The sequence below is a fragment of the Pinus tabuliformis genome, chromosome 1_1, assembly GCF_031772625.1.
Source record: "Pinus tabuliformis cultivar Carrire ecotype Pingquan chromosome 1_1, CPIR1, whole genome shotgun sequence".
In the NCBI taxonomy this organism is placed as follows: Eukaryota; Viridiplantae; Streptophyta; class Pinopsida; order Pinales; family Pinaceae; genus Pinus; species Pinus tabuliformis.
In genome coordinates this window covers 506,245,526-506,272,523 of record NC_142297.1, presented here as the reverse complement: position 1 = coordinate 506,272,523, position 26,998 = coordinate 506,245,526, and positions in this window count along the sequence as shown.

Here is a 26,998-nt window from a genome sequence, read left to right as displayed (position 1 = left end):
AGAATAGCAGCACCTCTAACAACATTATTGAAGAAAGATGCATTTTCATGGACTCCGGAAGCAACAAAGGCCTTTGAACATCTTAAAGAGGCAATGTGCCAAGCACCGGTCTTAGCTACACCGGACTTCACAAAAACCTTTATTGTGGAATGTGATGCTTCAGGAAATGGAATTGGTGTTGTTCTAATGCAAGATGAAAGACCCATTGCTTTTGAAAGTCGTCCAATCAAGGGAAAGTTTTTAAGCAAAGCTATTTATGAGAAGGAAATGTTGGCAATACTCCATGCACTTAAGAAATGGCGACCCTACCTAATGGGAAGACACTTCAAGGTAAAAACGGATCATGATAGCCTTAAATACTTTTTAGAACAAAGATTATCCTCTGAAGAGCAACAAAAGTGGGTCACAAAGATGTTGGGTTATGACTTTGAAATCATCTACAAAAAGGGAAGCAAAATGTGGTGGCAGATGCACTCTCAAGAAAGGATGAGGATGTGGAAGCATTGTTGTGCGCCATTTCTATTATCCAACCAGATTGGATAAACGAAGCAAGGGAGGAATGGAAGAATGACGAAGAAGTGTGGGCACTTATTCGAAAGTTACAACAAGATTCCAGTATGTCTGATACATTTAGCTGGAAAAATGATTCGTTATGGTACAAAGATCGCTTATACCTCTGTAAGAATTCCCAGCTAAAACAAAAGATTCTTATGGAATTGCACACTTCTCCCTTAGGAGGGCACTCAGGATTTTTAAAAACTTACCACAGGGTTAAGAAGGAATTTTTTTGGGATGGCCTTAAATCAGATATTCAAAAGTTTGTGGCGGAATGTTTGGTTTTCCAACAAAATAAAGTTGAAACAATTAAGACACCGGGTCTATTACAACCTTTATCCATTCCAAGCCAACGTTGGGAGGAGGTTTCAATGGATTTTATCACAGGTTTACCCAAGTCTGAGGGAAAGAGTGTCATCATGGTGGTAGTTGACAGACTTACCAAGTATGCACACTTTTGTGCATTATCACATCCATTTAAAGCCAGTACAGTTTCTACTGCATTTATGGAAACAATTCAAAAGCTACATGGAAACCCAAAGATTATTGTAAGTGACAGAGATCCCATTTTCACTGGAAATTTTTGGACAAAATTATTTTCTTGTCTTGGTACTCAGTTAGCTCATAGCTCATCTTATCATCCTCAATCTGATGGGCAAACTGAGATAGTAAACAAATGTTTGGAAGGATATCTTCGTTGCTTTGTATCTGATAAACAGACACAATGGGTCAAATGGTTGCCTCTGGCTGAATGGTGGTATAACACTTCCTTCCATACAGCAACAAAAATGACCCCATTTATGGCACTTTATGGGTATCAACCACCATCCATCACATCATATTTAAGAGAAAATTCTAAGGTTCAGGCAGTGGAACATCACATCGAACATCAACAACAAGTCCTCCAACTCTTAAAGGATAACCTCGTGTTGGCACAGAATAGAATGAAACAACAGGCAGATCAACATCGCAGTGAAAGAAGTTTTGATGTAGGTGATTGGGTATTCCTACGGCTACAACCATATAAGCAAATGTCCCTCAAGCAAGCTAAGAAGGATAATAAATTATCACCAAAGTATTATGGTCCGTACAAGGTGTTGCAAAAGATTGGTACTATGGCATACAAATTGGAGCTTCCTGCAGCTTCTCGATTGCACCCAGTTTTCCATGTTTCATGTTTAAAGAAGGTTATAGGCGACAAGCTCCCAGTTCAAACAATATTGCCAGAACTTGACGAGGAAGGAAAAATTATATTGGAATCGGAAGCAGTCACTGAAACAAGAACTCGACAGCTACGAAATCGATCAATTTCAGAGTATCTTATCAAGTGGAAGAACTTATCCGCTGAAGATTCCACATGGGAGGATGAGAATTTTATGCAAAAGTATCCAAACTGCTCAAGCGTTGAGGACAACACTTTTTTGAAGGAGAGGGGCATGTTGGGTCCCTATAATACTAGTGATTACCCCATTACTATTGTAGTTATACCCCTTATTAATATTTTTGTGCCCCTATTGCCCCCATATTGTTATTACTGTGCCCCATAGAATCCCTCTATTGTTATTTTTATGGCTTTATATTATTATTGTTAGGTCGGCTGGATTATATTGTGACTCATTAGACTCCTATATATAGAAAGGAGGTTTTTTCATTTGAATCATCCAAGAATTGTTCATTTATGTAATGTAAAGGAGGTTGCCCCCTCGAAGAGGCTTAATTCTAAGTCGTTGATCTATCTTTTCTATCTTTTCTTGAGCTGGTTTCATAATAGATAACTTCCCACTACCAACAATGGAACAAACTCTTCATTCAGTTGCTAGTTCTGAATTAATGTCTTTTTTAAATGGTTTTTCTGGATATAACCAAATATTGGTGCATCCAGATGACAGACTCGAGACTACTTTCAAGACTAAGTGGGGAACATATGCCTACCAAAAAATTCCTTTCGGATTGATTAATGCTAGGGCTACATTCCAGAGAGCAATGGATATAGCATTCAAAGGTTTAATAATAAATCGGTTGTTGTCTATTTAGATGACATCATTGTCTTCTCCAAGAAAAGGGAAAATCATTTACATGATTTAAAAAAAATCTTTTAATGTTGTAAAAGGTACGGGATTTCATTGAATCTTAAGAAATCATTTTTTGCTCTTGACCAAGGTAAACTCTTGGGGTTTATTGTTTCAAAAGATGGTATTTATATTGATCCAGAAAGGATCAAGGAGATTTATGAAATTCCACTTCCACATAATAAAAAAATTGACGCAATCATTTTTAGGTCCAATAAATTTTGTAAAAAGGTTTGTACCATATTTTTCACAAATTGTTTTACCATTACAGACCGTGATCAAGAAAAACGCAGTGTTCAAATGGGAGCATAAAGAAAAGGAAGCTTTTGATTCAAGCAAATAGGAAATCATAAATGCTCGTGCATTAAACACTCCCAATTTTTCAAATCATTTCATTTTATATACTATGGCATCCGATACTTCTTATGTAGCTGTGTTGACACAAATCAATGGTCAAAACATGGAAGCACCCATATCATTTTTTAGTTCAAATCTTCAAGGTGTTGAGCTTAATTATTCTGGTGTAGAAAAGCAAGCCTTCACTGTGTTTAAATCCATTAAACACTTTAGGCCCTTCCTCTTAAAGACTCAGACAAAATTAATAGTCCCTTTTTCGGCGGTAAGACAATTACTAGTCTAAAGGGAATTGGGAGAGAAAAGGGCAAACTAGGTCACGACATTACAAGAATATGATTTGGACATTAAACCAACAAAGGTTTTCAAAGGTCAAGGTTTTTGCAGGTTGTTGGTAGGAGCTTCTAATATTCAGGAACATGAAGGTTCTAACAATATTGAAGAAATCAATGAGATAAGTACCATCAATCCTGAATCTCAATATGCAGATTTGATATTTTATTTGAAAAATGGATATGCTCCTTCTAATATTTCCTATAAAAATAAATGTGCCATAAGACTGAAAGCTAAAAACTTCTATATTATTGATGATGTGTTATTTAGAAGGAATTATGATTTGGTTTTGTTAAGATGCCTTGAAAAAACTGAGGCACAAAAGGTCTTGCAGGAATTACATGATGGTCCAGCAGGAGGACATTTTGGAGGTGATACAACAGCTCACAAAATTATACATGTTGGTTATTATTGGCCCACGTTGTTTAAAGATTCCCATGAATACGTAAGGAAATGTAGAATGTGTCAGACTGCTAGTGGAAGACAAAGGAAGCCAGCCTTTCCTTTGCAACCAGTCAACATCGAACAACCTTTTGAACAATGGGGACTGGATATCATCGGAGAAATTATTCCACATTCATCCAAACAGCACAGATATATCCTTATAGCCACAGATTACTTTACAAAGTGGGTAGAAGAAATTCCTTTGAAGGTAGCCAATTCTGAGGCAATTATCAACTTCATAGATCAGTTCATCATTACCAGGTTTGGAGTACCTAATGCTCTCATTTTCGATAATGCATCTTATTTCTATGGAAATACCATACTTGAATTTGCTATTAAAAGAGGGTTTAAATTGAAATACTCTGAAAACTACTACCCTCAGGGTAATGGTTTAGCAAAATCGACCAATAAAAATCTTATCAAAATCATTAAGAGAACTATTGATCAGAGTCAAAAGAATTGGCACAAATCTTTAGTATTCACACTATGGGCAGATCGCATAACGCAGAAGGCCTCAATAGGCACTTCTCTATTCAATTTAGTGTATGGAAAGGAAGCTGTCATACTAGCCAACTTAGCAGTCCCATCACTAGCCCTAGTCCAGTTTATTGAAGAAAATCCCTCGTCTTCTATTCAATTAAGACATGATCAAATCCTTAAATTAGAAGAAGAAAGGGAAAAATCCAGAACTACACATGCAAAGCATCAACAGGTTATTAAGTCCTCTTTTGATACAACTTCCACTGGCCCAAAAGTTTTACAGGTTGGTGATCTTGTTTTGAAATGGGAAAAAGCCCACGAAGATAAAGGTAAACACACTAAATTTCAGAAAATGTGGCTAGGATAATTTCAAATCATTGAGAAGATAGGCCCATCAACATTTATATTGCAAGATTTATTAGGAAAGAGAGATTCTCTTTCTATCAATAGACTTATCTTGAAAAAATTATTTACTTAAGAAGGTAACCCCTTCTTATTTGTAAATATTTGATTTGTGTGAATTTGTGTGGATTTGCAGTTTTGTTTGTTTACTAGAAAATAAGGTTGGAAATAGCCTTCTATTAGCCTTTACTGTTTTTGAAACTTGCTTAAAGGAAATAGTGTTAATATTTACTTTTGATAAATGGAAGCCTTAAAGGAAAGGAAGGAAGTACAAGGGAATTGGATAACAGCTAAACTCTGAAAACCTCTTTTATTTTTGTAAGATCTTTTCAAATCTAAAAAATATTGTAAATCATTCTAAGTTGTTAAAGCCCGAATGAGGTTATCTGTAAAAAAGTAGAGGCCTATCCAAATTTAGCATCTTCAACTCTTACATTGTCATCCATATTCTTTTTAAGGAGTAACTCATTCACCCCATCCACAAAGATTGTTATTTTTCATAGTGTAATTCTAAAATATGTTTGATATAAAAGATAAGGGGTCTCATTACGAGCCTACTTACCATGATCATAGGGAACTAATTAAACTGACATTACCAATACTGCATATCAAAACAGGGTAATGGCTTATAATTATAAGACAAGGGGTCTCATCACGAGCCAGCTTGTTCAGTTCAGTTACAACCAGTGAATGGCATTGTCAATAGCTGGCCACCAAACTAGGACAATGGCTTTTTATCTTTTAAAATAAAAATAAAAAGATGGAAAATACAATAAAGAAAATATGTGAAAACATATCTTTTTGGATTTACTCTTAGAAATTATACTCTGAAATGGATGGGACAATGAATGAGGAATGGTTAAAAGGTAACCCTGTCAAGACTATAAACATTTGCTGGCAGTAGAGGCTCTACCTGTGACAACAGAGTCATTATATAAGCTAAGTTGGAGAAATCTTCTTGTTTTATCTTTATAAACCAATCAAGGCTTAAATAAACTTAGAATGTTTTTATTTTTAAGATCAAGAAAAATATTGCAGAAACATTTTTTCATTATATTCAGAGTTCATGGTTATCTAGTTGTCCTTATATTTTCTCTTTACTCAAAGGTTTTCAAATAAAGAAAGTTAGAATATTGCATTACTTTCTCAGAGATAACTATTTCTTCCAATGAATCGCCAATTGTTGTGCTGTACAACAACCCCCCCATTTCTTAAATTTTTACACAAAAACTTTAATTAGAATGGGTCCCTTTTAATAAGCTTAGTAAATTAATGATTCAATAAAATCGCTTGCATGGCATTAACCATATAACACATAAAGGCCCTTATCAAAAGGCCCGACACAATAAAACTCCTATCTTGAAAACTTTTGATAAAATGTGAAATATCTTTTTGAAAGGCATCATATCTCCAATGCGATAAAGCGATCAAAGATCGCATATCGCAATGATAAAAGGATGCACTTAAAAAAGGACCTCTTTAAAACCTCTAATCTGATAACATAATCGCAATCGGCAATCGGAGGTATCACACAACACATAGCGAGAAGGACTTAAAATACCCCGATTGCGATATTATAAATAAGGTGCTCATTTCAAAAGAAAACCTCATTAAAAGGTATTGGTTCTGAATATAAAGTTTAAAAGTAATAAACCAAATCATTCGTTGAACATGTCCCGCCTTATTATATTCCTTTATCGCAATCAGAGCTTTTGATTTGAAACGCTAAGCCCGATCCACCGAATCTCCTGATTGCGATCCGCGATTTATCGCTGATCGCTGATCGGGGAAATCTAAAGACACGCTTGAAAGGATCATTAAGCATACGGCCGATGTGACGGGTAATTATGACATTTATTTACTACGATTGGTCGATATGATGGTTATTAATTTCGCAGTTAAGGGTAAATCCTTCAAGGATCTCACCCGTGGTGATTCTTAATTACATTGGGTTTATGATATGCGAATCACCTTAACTATTTTCATTCTGTTTTAGCTTTCAGCACAAATATTTCTCTGTTACATTTTCCATTCTCTATGCAGAGCTACTCTAAGCTTATGAATCCGCAAAATATGGGAAAGAAGGTGAAGAAATCTAAGGCCCCTATCGTTGTTAAAGAACCAAGCCAACCAAAGCTGAATAAGAAAGGATTGATATCAAATACGACTTGCCTTGGTTTAGGAAAAGCAAGCTGGGAGAGCATCTACAATTTACTAGAAGCACAAGAACCTGAAGAACTCGAGGAAGAAGCTACTATAGATTCTACAAGCAAATCAAAAAATACATTAAAAGAATTGGCCTGCTCATTCCTACATAAGATAGCAGCGTGAGCCAAGGTTTTTCCATATAATGACATGGTCATATGGATTGTTGAAATTATTGCAACTACAGACAGGACGTTTAGTAAAGCCTACGAAAAAGTGTTTGGGTCATTTAGAGCGGAGGATCTCAGACAAATGTATCATTTACCCAAGCCAGAGAAGTATTATAATAAAGCGTTCTTAGAAGCTTTTGCAAAAGAAAATGGCATTGAATCATATCCTATCCGGCAATGGAGACACTTCCTCAGCAAACACAAGCACGATTCTTCGGGTATGTACTCTGTAGATTCCTTAGCCTCTCCTTATTGTTATGCTGGCACATTAATATGCAGACTCTGGGGAGTCCATAATTCTGCTAAGTTCTCTATAGATATGGTTCCTTTAATGGAAGCTGCAGTTCATGGTTATATTATGGATTGGGCAAACATTCTGTTCGACAAAATGGCCACTGAGATACTTGAATATAGAAGAAAGAGGTCTGTGGTTTCCTAGGTGATACCTCCTTTTTACTTCAATTCTTATATTATGGATACCATCTGTTTTAATTCCAAATACCCCGTTCTCGGATGGAAATGGACTCCCCAGGATCCCAATCCCATTCACATCTATCACAAAGAGCTATGGAAGGCCCATTATAAGAACCATTTGTATAGAATTTGTAATGGTTTTATTCTTCTTGTACATTACTCCCTATTCGATAATCCTGCCCCTAGGATATCCCAGGAAGCAGCAATTGACCTAACAGTAGTGGGTAGTTGGTTTGGAGAAGAGAAATTCACCTATATAAGGCTTTTCGGCAGTCTCACCAATCCTCATGTTCTTCGTCTATACGTCCCTGATAAATTATTGGCTCGGGAATTAGCATATCAGATAACAGTTGAAAGAACGTCAAAGACCCTTAGGGATTCCAAGAAATACATGTAGCCTACATTTCCCCTTCAGTGTGGCATCTTTACTTTGCATGATTATAAACATGCAAATAAAGAGGCCAAGAAATTCAAGTTATTAAATCTTGTGACTATTCGAAACAGGCAGTATGACCCTAAAAATGTTGCCTATAATGTTACCTCACAGGCTAAAATATCTAGATTTGATCATGAAGAGAATAGCTTTGACGACCTATTTTCTTCAGCAGAACTATTTTTCCAGGTCAAAGGATTGGCTAAGACTAAATTGGGACTAGGAGGATTAGAAAAATTCAATAGGCTCAAGGCCCAAAGATTGGAAACCCTGCCTTTAGATTTATTAGCCACAACCTCAACGGTTTAACCAAAAGGCCATAATGAATAGAAAATCACTAATAATGCTCCCGAAATGGAGAAGTTTCCTGAGAAGAAGAAGACAGCAGAACCAGAGCAGAAGTAGGTAACAGTTAGTGAACCCCTTGATACACACATTAATATTGACCCTAAGTTGATCAAGGAATGGGAACAATTCAATTCTATAATCAGTAATCCAGAGAATACCCAAGGGTTCACTACACCAGAGGTGTCTACAACACAGAAATCGGTAGTCGACACAGTTCCGATTGGAACAAGCAGCCCACCCAAGTTCCATAAAGAAATTGAGATCATCCCTGAAAACCTCACTGTTGAAATTGTTTTGCATGTAGAAGAGGTACCACCATTAGATGTCTACTACAGCCCTAAGAATAGGTCTGTAGTTAAAAGACAGAGGAAAAAGAGGAAAATTGATCACTCTCCTCTTTTGACTCCTCAGATGGAAATGATGAATGTGGTATAGAGAGAGGAATTAAATCCCTCCGAAGATTTAACCAAACTTTCTCAGTATTCCGGAGCATATACAATGGCAACAATAGATAAGGTTTCAGAGGTTAATAATTTATTGAAGGAAAAAGATCAGGCAATCACTCAACTAGAAGCACAATTGGTAGAGCGACAACAAAAAATAGAACAGCTTAAACAACAGTTGGCGGAATAGAGACAACTTAATCAGCAGTTGAATGTGCAGTTAATTAATGAAAAGTAGAGAATTGATGAATATACCATCCTTAAGCAACAAGAGTTATCCCAAGCATTGAGAAAACTGCAGCTATTGAACGAGCAAGTGAATAAATCAAAAGAAGAGAAAATCGCTCAAATGAATGATCAAATAGAGCAATTCAAAGAATATCCCAAGGTAGAAGAATTCAGAGCTGAAGCCTTGGAAATGACAAAGGCTCTATCTCAGCAGTTGGACCTCCTATGTTTTAATATCTCGTTGGCTATTCCTTTATGTGATAACACAACAGCTATGATTGATAAATCAGTAGATGCAAGGCTTGAGCTAGAAAAGGCAAGTGAAAGCTTAACTAAGTTCTATCTTGCGATTCAAATGAAGGAAAAGATGCCAATCTGCTAAAGATACATGAATTACATGAAGAAATTCTATTATTTAGAATGGGAGTCTCAGTTAATGAAAGCTGAGAGAGCAACATCCAGATGCAGATCAGCAACAAATAATTTGATTGAATTAATCAATAACATTGTGTATTTAAGTAATCTAATAACAAAATGCTCTCAAGGCACACTCCCAGAGGGGAAAGCATTAGAACAATAGTGGAAACATGAGCTAACACATAGGGAAAAACTGATCGGAGGCATTCATAGCTTAACATGGGAAACGTTTTGGTTTTTCCTTGTGAAACCACATAGTCAACGAATGGCCATGAAGTGTCTCATAGATGTGATCAATCATATGATACCTGAACTTGCCGATGCCACATTTGTAGCTCAGTTACACTCTCGTATGAGTCAGCCACCAGAGGTTCAACCAATTCTTGCCATTTGTCAGCTCTGATCACAAGAAGATTAGCCAATTCAATGACTCCCTTCAACCAACTGCAACACTTCTATTTCAAGATGATCTCCACTTTTTTATGTTTTGGTTATACCAGTGCATAGCATTTTTCTTTCATAGTTTGTTATTTTTGTAGTATTAATAGACCCTTTCATGTTTTTAGAAAGGGTCCTCATTTTTTTGTACTAAGACTTAATTCAGGAGTTGCACTACTGTGCTTCCAATATATTTATTTTTATAAAAGACTGGACCTGAATTCTGAATTTTGACAAAGAAGGCTTTTTATGAGATATGCACTTTTGCTTCCTATGAAAAGTATTCTCAAATTGTAAGACAGAATTTGAATGTGATTCACATCGGAGGAGATTCAAATGCATATGGTACTACTATCTATGTTTTTGCTTTATGTTTCTATGTGAATTAAGCATTTATCAATTTTGCTATTATTGATGTGTATACGTTTCTACAACAATTCTTTAATATTTCACTATTGAATGTTTATGGAATAGTCATCTTTCATATATATATATATATATATATATATATATATATATATATATATATATATATATATATATATATATATATGTCAATGATATATTGTGGTTAGTGTGATAATGTTTTAATTATTACTTTGTTCAATTAATTGAACAAAGTAATTATCATATATATGCATCCTTTTATTTATGAGTATGTCATCTTCATGTTTACTTGTCAATAAGAACAATCAAGAATCGCACTAAGATAAAGGATTCCCAGATAGATTAGATACTTTTGTATATTTTCACATTTTAGAATAGATAACTTATCATTCCCATTATATATTACGAACCATTCACCCATATATCACTCGGAAATTGGTCCCATTACATCCAGTCGGAGCCACCACACCAAACGGAAAATGAACTGCTTTAAGGTCCAGACTGGGTGGTTTTCCCCGATGTTGATGCAACGATTTTAGAGGCATCAATAGTTTCTTAAGCTACGTGGAGGCCAACTGGGATTCTTCAATCTGAAGAATAGAAGTTCCAAAATCAGTGTCAACAACATAGATGGGATTATTAGTGGGATTCTTTTCATCGCTAATGATATAAGCCAACTAAGCTTCCCTGTACAATCTCTTACTCTCACCTCCAAACACTGGGACAGTAGCATAGGACAGATCATTTTGCAATGTTCCACCTAATATCTTGATCCAACCTCTGGAAAGAAACATACCAAACTTGGGGGGTACATCTACTACCACAATATCCATCATCATGATCTTCATGGGCAGCTGAGACAAAGTGATGGCTAGGTCCTTGATTAATCCCAGAAATTTCACTTTTCTAGATTCGAAAGAAAATAGGTCATGATAAGGCTTGGTAATGTCAAGAACCAACTCATCCATGACAACCTTGGGCATTATATTATGGATGGCTCTTGTGTCCAGAAGGCAGTTATAAAGGATTTTGTCATGAATAGTCCATGAGACATAGAATGATGGGGAGTTATCTTCACAATTTTCAATCATCGGGCTGAGAATAACAGCTGGTTTGTCATCTTGCAGATTTACATAGTCAGTGGAGGCTTGGATGGCTTTAGGCTCAAGGGCCACAAGGATGGATCTTTTGAAGGTCTCATTCTTCACTTGTTCAATCAGAGGGATAGGTATTATTAGCTTCTGAATTTCTGATTGAAAGCTGAAAGGGGAAGAAGACTTGTCAAGGCCTCTTATCTCGTGAGGTGGAACTTTGAGGATGATGCAATCAACTGTTGGTCGCTTCTGCTTATTTGCTTGTTGTACTGCAGGGACAGTAGCTCTTTGAATAGGAGTTTCCTTGGCATTATTCATCTTTAACCTTAGATTATATCTGTGCTGATCTTCAGTTTTCATAACAGCTTCACCATCCCATTCTTGAATGATCTGGTCATTGGATAATGACTTTTCATAGGCAGCTGAGGTCAAAAAGGATGCACTGCCTTTGTCTTCTAAACAATGGATCTCATCATCTTATTCAAACTGCTCTTCTTCCATGACCACATTCTGGAAAGGGGTCTTCACCCTTTGGTATTCATTGGCATCTTTGCTTCTTTGCAAAATCTGCAACTGCTCATTAGTTCTTCTATATGGATTTGGATTTCTAGGAGCAAAGGTATTAGGAACTCTTCCTTTCCCAGGGTGCTACTCAACCTTTAATTTGGAGATTTCAGAGGCTAATTACTCTACCATTTTGGTCATTTTGTCTATCTTGGGGTCTGAAGATGATGAAGACTCGACCCTCTGTCTCCTTCTATCAACATTACCTTTGAGCTTTTCTGCAGCCATGATGTTTGATTCTACTTCCAAGGTTGCATCTTACATATCAGCCAAAGTAGCACATCACCTCTCCCTCAATAGTAGGCAGAAGTCAGAATCAAAAGCACTAGCATAGGTGAGTTTAGCAGAGGTAGTGGTGGGTTTTACTTCAGCTGGTATCTTGTTGTACATACGGTTAAACCTCTTATTAAAATCAAACAACAACTCACCATTTTCCCTCTTTAAGTTCCCAATCTTGGTGTGGTAGTAGAGTAGATCTTTCTTATCCCCCCAATGCTTTAAGAATGCATCATCTGAAGCCTTAATATCTGCTATAGATCTTGGGGTTAGTTCTCTGAACCATTTTCTAGCCTCTCCATCTAGGCTTTGGACAAAGACTCTCATCTAGACATTATCTTCACTAATGTCTAGGTTATCAGCATAGCTATAGAATGATTCAAGGTGTTCTTCAAATATAACACCTTCAGTCCCAATGAACTTAGGCCTATACTTCTGATATTCTCCAGTAGGCATGGAATTCAAAGGAGTGGGCAGTATTAGAGGCCCATACCTAGCAGCTATGATTCTTTCCATTTTGGTAGGTGCGTGTGGACTTGCGATAGCTGTGGTGGCTACAAGGGTACTAGCAGTTTGAATGATAGAGGGCTGAGGAGTGACTGACAAGACTAGAGGAGTATGATGGATAGGAGGTGAGGTTTTCTTTGGGCTTACAACAAAAGGAGAACCTAAAGAATAAGGAGCTTTATGAATCTCTGAGAGTTTTTCTTCACTGCTAGTATTAGAAGTTATACTCTCAACATATATTTTTTCTATTGCAGTATTTTCTTAAAGAGATATGAAATATTGTTTAGGTTTACCTGAACCTGATTCTCCTTTCTGCAATACCTTTCCTTCTTTGATGATTTTTTCAAGGTCAAGTAATGGGTCAACTTGTGATTTCTGAGGATTTCTCCTAGTATTCCTCACAAACTGAGCTAGAACTATGAAGTGGAGTTGCCAAGAGGTTTGTCCTCCAGTAGAGTCGCTAGATAGATGATTACAACCAAAAAAGTGCCCAGACTTTGTCTATCATCAAAGCTGGATTTGTGCCATTTCCCAAGGAAGTTGAGCTTCAGTTTCCTCTCCCCGACAAAGGCTCCACTTTTGTTATCACTCCAAGCAACTCTCCTAGGTTGCAACTCGAAGATGCCTGGTAACATATAATCTTAAATATTGCTCTTTGAACTATTGGAATAAAATATGGTTTGGATCAAGCTAGATAACCATTTCAACTCTCTTTTTACTCAAGACATGCATGAACACCCTCAGCTTTACAAGGCTTTAGACCACTAATGCTCAATAGTAATTAGATTTAATGAATAAATGGAGAATACTGACGGTACCAGCAGATGCATATATAAACACATATGAATGGCCAGATACAGGAAGTAAAAGAAGCTTGCAATCTAATTTATCAACACAAAGATAAGATGATAGTTATCTGGCATTAGACACAGAAGAAACATGAACAACCTGTTCAAGAGCAAGCTTAGAACATAAGAGAAGATGGATATTGAACATATAACAACAAAAGAAGCTTATATTTCTTAGAATGAAGATGAGAAGCTTGAGTAGTAAGGTCCTAATGGTCTCCAGAAGTTGAACCCTTGTTACATCTTTCTTTCAGCCATTTATAGGCCTTTATAATGCTCCTGAGCTCTCAAAGGCTCGGAGTGTCTTAATCTATCCTCTATGTCTTGTTAACTGTTTGATTCCCTGAATGGGAAAGCATGGCTTGGAGGTTTTCTTCTTCTGATAGAGGAATAACCACATTCTGGTATTTTGGTTGCGCTGGCAGGAAGCTCTCCATGCCAGAGATGCCCCACAATCAGTTCTGTTGTCTTCGAATGAGCTGTGCCGTTGATGCCCATGATATTTCTGTTTCAGGCGAGCTAAATGCTATGGCCCTTCTCTTTCCCTTTTCGGCCCCTGTTTCCTGGAAATATGTCTCCCGGGCTCTGTTATATGGTGGAATGGGTCTTCGAGCCCTTATAATCCCTTTAAATGGCCCCTTTCTGTTGATACATGACTATTTTCTGTTTCACATAGAAAGCACTGCAACAATGAGAAATCCTGCTTCTTTCGGACTTCAAAAGTCCTCAAGTATGGTTTATTCATCCATCAGGTCCACCCTTGTTGCTATCGCAAGTCGCAAAACAACTTGTTCCTGTGTATTTTTCTTGTATTATGAAATACACGAAAAACACTGAAAATGCATGAAAATGGGCCTTGGCGGACTTCAAAATATATGTATTTTACTTCTGAAACCCTTTCGGGTCCGGGTTTTATCGCTATCGCAAGTCGCATTAAGCCTGTTCCCAAGGTTTCCTTTATATTTGGAAATCCGCGAAAACATTGAAAAACATGTGAAATCAGCTTTGGCGGACCTGAAATAGTATATATTTTAACTCCGAAACCATCAGGTCTGGGTTTCATCGCTATAGCACCGCCCTAAGACTTCCTTTTTATTTCATTTAAACAGCGAAAATACAGAAAAAACAATCAAAATTGGGCTTTGGCAAAACTGAAAAGATATATATTTTAACTCCAAAACCCATCGGGTCCGGGTTTCATCACATCGCACATATGGATGTGTAAAGGCCCCGTCCCTTTGTGATCACCGATGCGATATAGCGATGCGACTTGTCGCAATCGCATATCACTCCTGCCATAATTCTTTCATATAACGTTGCATATGTCCCCGCCGATTGCGACCCTCCAATCCGATCATCGGAGATCATTGATTGGGGTTGTCCTTTGTAACTCCTCCTCTGTGATAGTGCCGATTTCATCGATTGCCTGCGTCGATGTGACGCACCGATCAGATCTGGACCGTTGATCGGCCAAATCTGAGGGCTACTATGCTTTGACTATTTAAGCCTCTGGTATGTGGTTTTTTCACTGGTTTTTCAGTGTTTTAGCTTCCTGATAGTGTATTTCCGCCCTTCCAAGGGCTCTCCTCTTGCACTTATTTCGATCTTTGGATGATGTAAAGCAGCATTTGAAGACTTCAATATCATATATGGATCCATTGGCATGATTTTAAGCAAATTTGGAGACTTTGGGGCATATTTGCCAACAAGGCTATCAGTAACCATTTCTTGTAGCAACTTATTCAAATTTATCTTCAATTCTTCTATCTTAGCGTCCATGTCATTCATTTTAGCGTCCATTCCATTCATCTTAGCTTCCACGCCATCCATCTTAGCTTCCACGCCATCCATATTAACTTGCATGCCATTCATATTGGCTTCCACGCCATTCATCTTGGCTTCAGTTACCTTTTGTGAGAGTGAAATTTGTTGTACTTGGTCTTGTAATTTTGATATATCATGTTGCATTTATTCCTCTTCTTCACGAGTCATGTTAGAGCTTTCAGGTTTCTTACTAGTTGTTTCCATTTTCTTTCTTTGAGGCATCAAGTAATGCTAATAATTCTTTGCTAGTCCCTTTGAATTCCTTCAAACTAATTTTTCAAACCAATCTTATGCAAAATTTAAAAAAAATTATACACCTCTTTTTTTCTTTTTGTAAGAGCTCGATATTGAATCTGTTGTATCTCTGTAACTGCAGATCTTGAATATCTGAAATTGTGTCCTATAGTAGCCCTTTGATTTCTCTTTCTAACCCTCCAAGTCTGATCAAGATTGGATTCTTCAAGGAAGAGTTATGCCAAATCTCCCACGGTGACGTGATTATAGACTAGTTCAGTAGAGAGAACTTGTATGAAGTGCCACGTGTCACTGTTTCAACCTTATTACCCGAAACTAATATATAAAAAACTACAGGCCATCCTCTTTCTGAAACTTCTTACAAAATTTCAATATGATGCTCAGAACAAACATTATGATGATTTTCCCCAGTTCACATGTTTGGAATGTAATTCAGGAGTCTGCAAAAACCCTAACTTCCGCAGATCATATCTGTGAAAATCTAGTGAGAAAAGCTCTGAAATTCGGACCCGAAGTTCAGAACGCTTTCAGCTCAAATGAGTTTTTTCTTAGCTTATGAAACATTGCCGAAAAAAAATTTATAGCGAAAATTCCACGATGAACTGTTTGGAGCAGCGAAACCCTAGAATCCAAAGGTATGATACCAAATGTTGGGAAACCAGCTCACAAAAACATAGAAAAGATAGATCAACGCCTTAGAATTCAACCTCTTCGAGGGGTCAACCTCCTTTACATTACACAAATGAACAATTCTAGGATGATACAAATGACTAAACCTCCTTTCTATATATAGGAGTCTAAGGGGTCACAATATAAGCAAGCCGACATAACAGTAATAACATAAGGACACAACAATAACAATAGTGGATTTCTATGGGGCACACTAATAACAATATGGGGACAATAGGGGTACAAAAATAACAATAAGGGATACAATGAAAATAGTAATGGGGGAATCAATAGTATTATAGGGACCTAACATCTAGTGTGTGCTAGTGGTCATGCACATCAATTGTCAACTACATGTTCAGCTCCAGTTGGACTTGCTTCTTGTCTTTGCCTTGGTGAGCGTGCCCAATGGGTTAGATCGCATGTGTGTGCACAATGACAATGATATTGTGGAATTCCCTTGCATGTGTTCAACACCACCACTCACTATCTCTGCTCCATGCAAGCTGTTGGGATGAATCTATAACTTGTACAGGCGCAATTTCATCTCTGAGTGCATATTGCGCCTCCTGCTATTCGTGTTCCTGCTGCAACTCATTTACTGGTCTGTGCAGCACATTTCCTTCCTTGAGTTTTTGCTTCAACACATGCAACTCCTTTTTTGTTCCATTCTCTATCTTCACGCGATCTTCATGTCATGCTGTCACCTCATATCCTGAGTCTCCAAATTTTCTTTTATCACCAGTGGATATGCTTGAGCTTGCAACTTTGTTCCGCCTCTATGTTTTCAATAACCTTCCTCTTGCATTCGTTGCATCCGGTATGCTACCTTCAATTGTTGTTGATGATGCTACTCGTTGTGATGTTGTTGTCGTCATATCCTGATGTCCTTGTCTACGAACAACTTGATGTCTTCATGGGTAAGCAAGTTCATAGACACTTGATCGACTTCATCCCCAAGTGTGCTTTGAACATTGTCTTCATCTCTGCTCTCCTGGAAACCATTGTACCTATACTGCTGAGAGGTAGATGAACACCTGCGATACCTGTAGACATGGTAACACTCATGGAAAGAAATCTGTCTGTCGAAAACCAAAATGAACTTTAGAACTCACTTGCAACATACCTGTCTGATTGATCATGAAGGTTGCGCAATTTCCGCTGGGAGGTCGGGAGACTGACAGCCAAGACTGTGTAAGGCACAGTTTGGGAAACTGGGAAGCTAATTGATTGCTAGAACTATGCAATGCACATTACAGTATGGCTGCTGACTTTTGGGATTGTGCAATGTGCAATCTCAACTAGCAATGGTTGCAAGCTCAGTGACTACATTGCGCGATTTTCTGGGCCAACACTCACTGTCCTTCAGAATTGTGAAATGCAAGACTGGAGGAAAGACACTGGGCAGAAATGTGCATTTCCTGAGAGGAAAACATAGCCTTCCCTCTTAGGATTGTGCAATGTTGTCTTGGTGAGGCAGAGTCCCGGCCAAGGCTTCCCAGACTCGCCGACGGGCAATTGAAAGCAAATGTAAATGCGAATGAATGGCGATACTGATTATAAGCATAGGTGAATGATCATGCATGAAAATGGTGAATGCCAGATTCAGAAAATGGAACAACATGCATGTGGGTGAGGCAAGTCACCAAATCAGTGACCATTCATGAAAAATAGTTTCATGCATGCGACAGCAGTGAGATGTTAACGAAAACTAAAACGGTGGTAGTACAAGCTATTATGTATCAAAACGACATCAAGCTCTCACTAAAATCAAACAGACAATCTTCATACGAAGTGAAACACAAAAATCGCCAGAAATGCAACACAAGACATGGAAAGTGGGCTTACCCAAAAACAACTGAGTTGAATGTGCCAATAGCTCCTAGATGTGATGTGGGATGTCATAGTTGCAAGGTTGATGTGAGGAATGAACTCTGCAATGTCCAATTGATGAGTTTTGATAAATCTAGGTTGTGACAGGCATGCCACAAATCTAGGGAAAGCGCACTTGTGGGAGGTTTCTGAAATGATCCTTGCATGTAACATCCAACTGCCAAAAGTAGATCCCTGAAACAAGGGATTCCTCTGCATGCTACCTTGGGAGAAGCAGCCCATGCATGCAAGTTTGTTTTGCTCGGTCCCGAGGGGAACCAGTTAACCCAGTTGCACATGCAAGAGGTTGCTCAACTGCTGGGAGAAAATTCACATTTCTGGTTGGGAGTTGGGTTGGTTGCTCAAAAGATTTGAGCAATTTCTCGATAGAGTAGCTGAATTCTCCCTAGATTTGCACAAATTTTGGGTTGAGCAACCCAGCTGGAAGGATTGCGCAATTTTCTCGGTGAAGTTTTCTCAGTAGAATTGTGCAATTTTGGGGCCCAGCAGGCTGCCAGCCAAGATTGCACAATTTTTGGAGGGAAGGATGGTTTCCCTCCATATTTGCGCAAATTCTTGAAGGAGCTGCTCAGCTTGTTGCTGGACCAAGTTCGGATGAATATCCTGTGAGGGGCATGCATCAAGGTTTGATCGATAGGCTGTCTCTTTGCAAGAAAATCACTGGAGCTTGTGCACTTGATGAAGCAAGACATGCTGCTGTGAAGGTTGGTAGGGAGACTCCAAAATGAAGCTAAGGAAAAATTTTGGAGGGTAGTTGTAGCCGCTACAACAAGTCTCTACAATTTTGGATGCATACAATCTTTGCAATTTCAGATGGATATAGTCTCTACAATTTTAGATGGATACAATCTCTGCAATTTTAGATGGGTACAATCTCTGCAATATCGGATGGATACAGTCCCTGCAATTTCATATGGGTACAGTGTTTGCTACACTTCGAATGGGTACAACAAAGAAAGACTGAGATTTCGGATGGGTGACAGAGATTAGGATTCAAATCTCTCTAAATCTTTTAGATGGTTCATACAGTAAGGATCTCGGTTACCACATTGATCACAATGCAAACTAGTGACATTTCATTGATGTCTTCGTCACAATCATGGCACATTCTCACTATAATATGGATGAACATATCATTGTAGTATAGTTTGAATAAAGATCTCAATAAGCAGTTGTGCTAGTTGAAGAGACAATTTGAATAAGGTCTCAATGTTGTAAGATCTCAATGATTTCAAGGTGCTATAGTGAGTAGTGCTATAATGATGAGTGATGGGAGGTGCTATATGATACAACTGGGAGGTACATGATGCATCTCGGATCCAGTGACAGTATGAAGAAATCAAAGAATCAAGGAAGAAGGATGATCATGTCTTGGTCCAGAAGTGACATCATAGGTCAAGGGTCATGGTCTTGGTATTCGTCAATTGGAATCTCTATAAGAAGAATTTTTTGCGCGTTTTCCTCTCAAAGAGTGAGAGTTTTTTCCCGTGGAATAAAGCCAACATCTTGTGTTCTTGCCTCTTTGTTTTGGTAACTATTTGATGAACTGAGAAGGCACACTCTAACATTAACGAGCAAATATTGTGTTAATAAGAAAAATAAAAAACACCTCACAAATATTTATCATGTATAGAAGAATCTCATGAACTTCATATTCCCTAGATTCTTCAACAAAGGTGGGGCACCCAAACATGTTCAACCAATGATTTTGCGATGGATTATAGCGGCAGGTGTGCCTGGGGCAACAAGTGCCCACCCAACACAGTGAGTGCACTTGTGGAGGGACCGGGCAAGGTGTGCGGACAGGCGTGCAAACACGCATGTGGACGAGCATGCAGACAGGCATGCAGATGAGCGTGCAGACACAATGTGCAAACAGGTCAGCTAGGGTGTGTGAACATTCAATCCGACCAAAGGAAGGTGAACGGATATGACCTTTGGTGAATTCATTGAGAAAAATGGCATATAAGTGTATGTGGAGTTCCATTCGTTCAACCATCTAAGGAGCTCAACCAAGAAAGAGGAGCTTGACCAAGCAAGAAGAGCGAAATTATAGGAGCATGAGTTTAGTAAGGCTCACTGACCGCGGGAGGAAGAGGAAAATTCACTAAGTTAGAACCGAAGTGCAGGCAGTCAAGTTCCATAAGCCGACTGAGTTTCCGCAAACTGGGTTTTCGCAAGCAGTGTGTTTCTGTAGACTAGATTTCTGCAAGTAGTGCGTTTCCGCAGACAATGCATTTCCCAAGATTGGGTATAGGCAAGTTTCCGCAGGTAGGGGTTGAACACTTGGGTAGTTTTGACAACAAAATTTTGGGGTTTCTTCATAAGTGCGCCAACATTAGGCTAGGCACGTTTATGGGAAAATTGAGTTGTGTGCACTGCGTAAGGGCATGGCACTTCTATTATAACTTTTGAAAGGCAGCGCACGACATAAGGGCATGGTTGGCCTGTTGTATTATTATTTGTATTTTGAATATTATAACAGTTCAAGGCAAGCTACTTGGGGGAGTTTCCCCCTCCCATGTAAATCTTGTGTACATTGTTTTGACTATTGCGTTTATGTATTTTTGCTGCAAATCTAAATGAATTTAATGTTGTTTCCACTGCACAATAAAATAACACTTAGTTCGAAAACTTTAGTGGAAAAATAAAAAGTTAGTTGGTGCCACACGATTTGTCAGTTGAGAAGGTTAGGTAGTCACCTTAAGAATTGATCGAGTTGGAAACAAAGGCAATGGGTTTGGATAATGGTTATCCTCACCGTTAGTTGGATAGAGTTTAGCCTTAAATCACAAGACACACAAATGTGGAAGGATAAAAGTCGGAAGGGTGGATACTATTTATCCCGACTTCCACTGAGTGCTCTAACTTCCAATGCATTGAGGCTGTGCATAAACGAGTAAGAAAGCTCGATCCTCAAGACAGATTTTTTAGTTTAGTTGGAAAATGGAAAATTGTTCTCCGATAGTGGAGTTTTCATGGTCTAAAGCTTCGCGATTTAGAGGAAGCTCGGTGCAGCAATTGGCTATGGTCATGATGATGCTCTCAGGAAATCATTAAATCACTGGGCGCGTTCCCTTGTATGTGCCAATTTTTTTTTATTGAGTTCAATTTCCAAGGAGTAAGAGGGCGGGGTGAAGATCATCCACGCATAACTAGGCAGGGGTTCAAACCCGACAGGCGATCGTGTTAAAGGAGCAGGGGGCTCGAGAGAATCAAATATTCTAACCTTTTCTTGCAATAAATTTTTGTGGATTCATTATGTTTTGAAGATGGCATGTATATTTTTTTTTAATTTTTTTTTTCTAATGATTTTATTAGGCTTTGACCAGGTTTGTAGTTGCATGTTTTAATATGTGCACTGATCCAAACATTTATGGGTTGATGGATATATATGGGTGGCATATATATGTATGAATATTTTTGTTTGAGGATGACTTGAATTTTCATTTGGAGTCCATGCTGTCAGAATGAACCCAAGCCTTACTCTGTGCACGCTCAAGTTATCACAACTAATAGAGCCAACACGCTCATTCCTTGACACCCTTGTTTACCTTATGGGTTTCTCAGGTTGCATGATTTTGAAATCTTGTGGGTGAATCTACATCTTCTTCTAGAGGAATGGTATCTACATAAGTCCATCCCTTCCTCGCTCATTTTCATTCATAGTTTAGAACCGTTGCAGCAAGCGACCTATTAGAGGAATCTGAGAAGGAGTGAGGAGGATGCACACGTTTTATTTTGTCAATGTATAGTCATGTCTACATATACACCACATTTTGCATAACAATAAGGATATTTTTTTGAATTATTATGCATAATTAAGCAGACAGTATAAGACTAAATGACATGAGGACACTTCGTGTGAGAGAAAACTGCAACATAAGAGTGTGTACTAGTATATATAAGTTATTCTGTTCCATGCATAAAATAGAGGAATGTGAAGAATTATCTTCGAAAGGAATGCTCGGGAGATGATTACATACTTATGTATAGATATGACTTGCATGTAGGGCTTAATTGGGTGGTTACAAGGAGTTTCTCTGGTATGTTGCATGGATAGAATAGTGCTAAAGTGAAGAATAATAAAAAAATATAACCAACAATTAACATGTTTAATAACGTTAATAAGTTACTTTTATTGTGTTCTCTTGTAGATGAGGAGCTTAAAATTTTTATTTATTATATATTGTGAAAGTTTTCAAAATTTAAGCTATGGTTAAACGCTTTTATGAGGACACAACGAATATATATCATGATTGAAAAGTGATACTTGCAAATATGCATAGCAGAGTGGGACAATTTGGTAATACTGGTAAAGTATGGTGTCATACCCATAATATTAATGAGATATTCAATTACATCACATGCAGGATTTCTAAAAGAAGGATATATATATATATATATATATATATATATATATATATATATATATATATATACACACACACACACACACACACACATATAGATATAGATATATCATGAAATTTATAGCGGTAAATAAGTAATTTTAAAATATGTTTATTGGATTAAAAGTTTGATGAGATGGTCATCATGTTATTTTACTTATAATAAAAGCAAATTATGAATGGTACGATTGCTATGCAAGGGCATGGCTTAGTAAGATTCCAACTAATACCTGAAAGGATAGTGCACTCAAGGACATAACTTAGTGGAATAAAGTATAGAAATCCTAAGAAATGATGAGTATATAAAAGAGGAAATGTTAAACTCGGGTAAGGTAACTCACAAGCAAAAAGAGATAAAATATCAATTGTTTCCTTTCATAGATCATCGACCGCGTGAGTAAAAATCAAGAGTAAAACTATATAAAAGGGAAATTATATACCTCATCAGAAGTTGAGGGTTAATTAAGTAGTTTCCACCCTAGAATAAGTTCTAAGGTTCTATGGAATGATATTTAATGATAAAGGTTTCCATGAAATAGTGTTAAGATTGTAAAAGACATGTTATAGTATAAGACTATGTAATTGTGCAAAATGTCTTTCAATTTAATCCTTGATTAATGCATCTATATGTAATGACACAATTCATTTTCGAATGGGATTTGTTCTTCGGTTAGAGAAAAATGTTATTAAAGGGAACCTAACCTTATCAGGTTATTATATACCATGACATATGCATCTTTAGTTGGATATGCATAGTTGGATCTACAAGCGTCTTTGAGCACAACAATGTATAAACAATGGTAATTAATAAGAAGCACAAAATGTATGTTCAAATATGGACCGAACTAGGGTCAAAGTGTAAAGAATAGACACACACACAATACAAATTATTGTCTGCATGAAGGCATCATAAATTACAAATTTTATGACCTTCATAAGAAAGTCGATGAAACTAGGTATCTAAAAATTGTCTTTCAATTTAATATTATTGTGTTGATCAGTGCACATGCAGTCAAGAATGTAATTCACTTTGGGTATGGTTTGTCAATGGAGGAATCATTTTAATAAGAAAATGATTCAAATACACTTTAATTGAGGGAACAAAACCTTATCAGAATATTATGCATAGTTAATTCAACATGCATAGGTTGGAACCCATGGGATTCCGATCGAGTAAAGCAATGTAGTAACTTAGATATATGCAAGAGGCATAAAGTACGTATCAATCTATCCTAAACTAGGGATGAGATTGTGAAGTGTTAGCATAAATGTAATACAACATACTATATACATATTAGAAAGACATCATCCATTAATAATGGTATGATAAGAAGGTCAACTGGATTGGCACCAAAAGTACCTCTAGTGTAAATACGTAATGAGAGGTAAAACCAACTCCTCGTGCTTTTTGGTTGATAGTAGAAAGACAATATTAAGCTTATGAGCACATTCTTAAAATATCACTCAAATTTCTAATATGACTGAAAATGGGCAACCTCAAACTCCACAACCTTAATGAGCATATCCATCTAGATACAGATGAATTTTAGTGAATATCTCACCGAGAAGAATCATTAAGAAATATGCTTGAATAGAAGGATAGAAATATTACTAGTATACTTCTCGAGGAAAGTGATGAGGGAATAATGATCCGTGGGTTTCTACTTAGCTAAGAAAAGTATACTTACAGAGTAGATATGATGGTGTTGATGCATTAGAGAAATTTAGAGCAACCTAATGAATAACAAGAATGTTATACTAGTTTTGGAACATAATGGTCCAAATTAATAAGAAAATGCTTGGTAAACCAAAAATGTTTCGCATAATTACGGCTTATGATGATCTAAGGATCTTATGTTAGTAGTAAATAACACATGCATCAAATAAGATAAGAGAAACGATAACAAGCTATGCAATAGATCACTTCACTATATTGATGGCTAAATGACACTGGTAATCAATATTGTGTATACGATTGCTTCGATAAAATGCTGTCCAACGATCTATTCAAATAGATTTAACAATCATACAGATTGAAGTACATAATTTGTATCATTATTTCCTATCAAGCAATATTGGGAGGTTTCCCTGACAGATTGCATTGATAATGTCTCTGGGTTGAATAGGACAACATAAGAACTGTGGCATAAACCACGCGGTAATTCATGTTAATAACTTTGATAACTGATCTCCTTGTTTAAGGGTGATTTAATGTTAAAATGAGGTGTTAACATGTAAATACCCCGAAATCACACCCCATTAGACATAATGTCTAGGAAAACTTAAAGGGAGTAGAATGAAAATATTTTAACTTTAATATATAACTCATGAAGGTGAAAGGAGGTTATACCTACTTTCAATTATTCATGGGCAAGAAGATGTTGGAAGAGGTGTGAAAGAGCATATGACATGGTTAGTTAAGTATGGAGTACTTTTAAGTACCAAATGATCATTTTCTTGGTTAAAGATAAAGTTAAGTATCATACTCAATAGCCTACGTTAGGATTAAGTAGAAGTCATCTTCCATTATTGTTAAAACCTTGTCCAGGTGATAGATTTAATCCTAAAACTCAAAGCTATGGATATGATAAAGTTATAGTATGCATGATTACTCTTATGATACTATTTTTCTAACGTTATACTACAACCACATGACACAGGAAAAATGAATTTCTAAACAAAATCACTTGAATACTTTGACATAAAGATTTCATTGGTTGCAAAAGATGAACATGTCTAGGAAATTTTGTATTCTCCTAGCAATAAACCGAGCATAGTTTGTTCCACTTACCTAAAGGTAATATAACTAAATGAAGGAATTTTTAGCATAATACTAACATGGTTAGAAACATGTGGATGAAATATATGTTGTGCAGGTGATGATATGGACATTGGTATGGTGTACCGGTGTTACAGATGGTACTATGTACAAGCGGTACATATGGTACCAATATGAATACATGTATTGCATACTAACATATGACATGTTTAGCTGTGGTGAGAAATATACACTATGTGCAGGTACGCATGAAGACACTGGGTGATTGTCTGGTATGGCAACCAACGAGGAATGCATACAGAGGAAGGAAGCTAATAAGTGATTCAAGGATAAGTATCAGTGTTTTATTTCAGTTTTGTATGCATATAAGTCTGACCAATGAGGATTAAAGGTGATCTGTAATTGATGGGTACAATGATTTGGATGGTTATGTGTGAGATAACCGGATATGATATTTTATACACATTGATTTGGCAAATGTGCTAGTTGACTTGTTGTATGCAGAGAAATTTTAGGAAGCAAGTGTTCATTAAGAACATAAAGGCTTGGAAGAATGTAGGGGAAGGACATGCATTTCTTAAAATAAAATAAATGACGAGCAACCTAAGCCATAGTCATTCAAATAGTAGTACTATATATCAAAATATGACATTAACTGTGGTAAACATAGTTGATTTGTTGCATCTCAAATATCTCACAATATTGATTGAAACAAATGTTACAGGTAGCGAGGGGAGGAGATGTTCTCCTTGTAAGCAATATAGGTATCGGAAGATTTTCCTCGATGGAAAGGCCATGGGAGCCAGTGGATTCAAAAAAAAAAAACTACCTACGAATGAGGAATTAATATTGTAAAATGCAGATCTACATCAAGGACGATGTAAATTTAAGGGGGGGGAGTATGTAACACCCCTCCCTGGTATGTAAAACTTTACTAACCTAAGTTGAGAAAAGTTAGGTCTGATGTATAATATGAAAATTAAATACTTTATGAAATAAATAAATTAATTAATCACTTGAAAAAGCGACACACCAAGAGATGAGATTCTTGCCAAATCCCAAAGGTGAATGGGAAGGGATAATTCTTTCATGATAAAGCTTCTAGATTTAATTCTGGATAAGATGGACGGATTGGAGATAAATATCCATTGAGAAAAAACATAAAAACTTTGCGGGAGATAAAGGCAAGATTTTATGAGTAAAAGCCTCGTGGGAGAGAAAGGCGAGCTTTTCTTATATAAGCCTAGGCAAATGGATAGAAAAGATCCATAAAAGCGGGACGCCGCTAATGGAAACTATATCATGAAAGAGGGTAATTAAATACCCATTGCAGAGATCAAAAAAGGAAGTTGATCAATGGAAAGAACCTCTACTCGGGAGTGAACTAGAAGAGTCAGTGCTAGGTTGGGTGGTGGTGCTCTGTTTTCCAGGTGTGTTCTCTCTTCTGATCTAGTTGGATTCACTTGCATGGGATGTTCTGTATGTTGGTTTCTTACCCTCTCTATTGTAAATTCCTTTAGCATATGAGAGAATTTTCTTGAGTTTTCCTCGCTATGAGAATGTTTGAATGAATTGCATGTGGCCATTATACATGAGTAGATTTATCTCTGTTAATGGTGTTTATGAGATGATTTTATGGGTGCATGTGACAATTATGGCACATCAGTAAAGGGACATAACATGTGAGTTGATGCAAT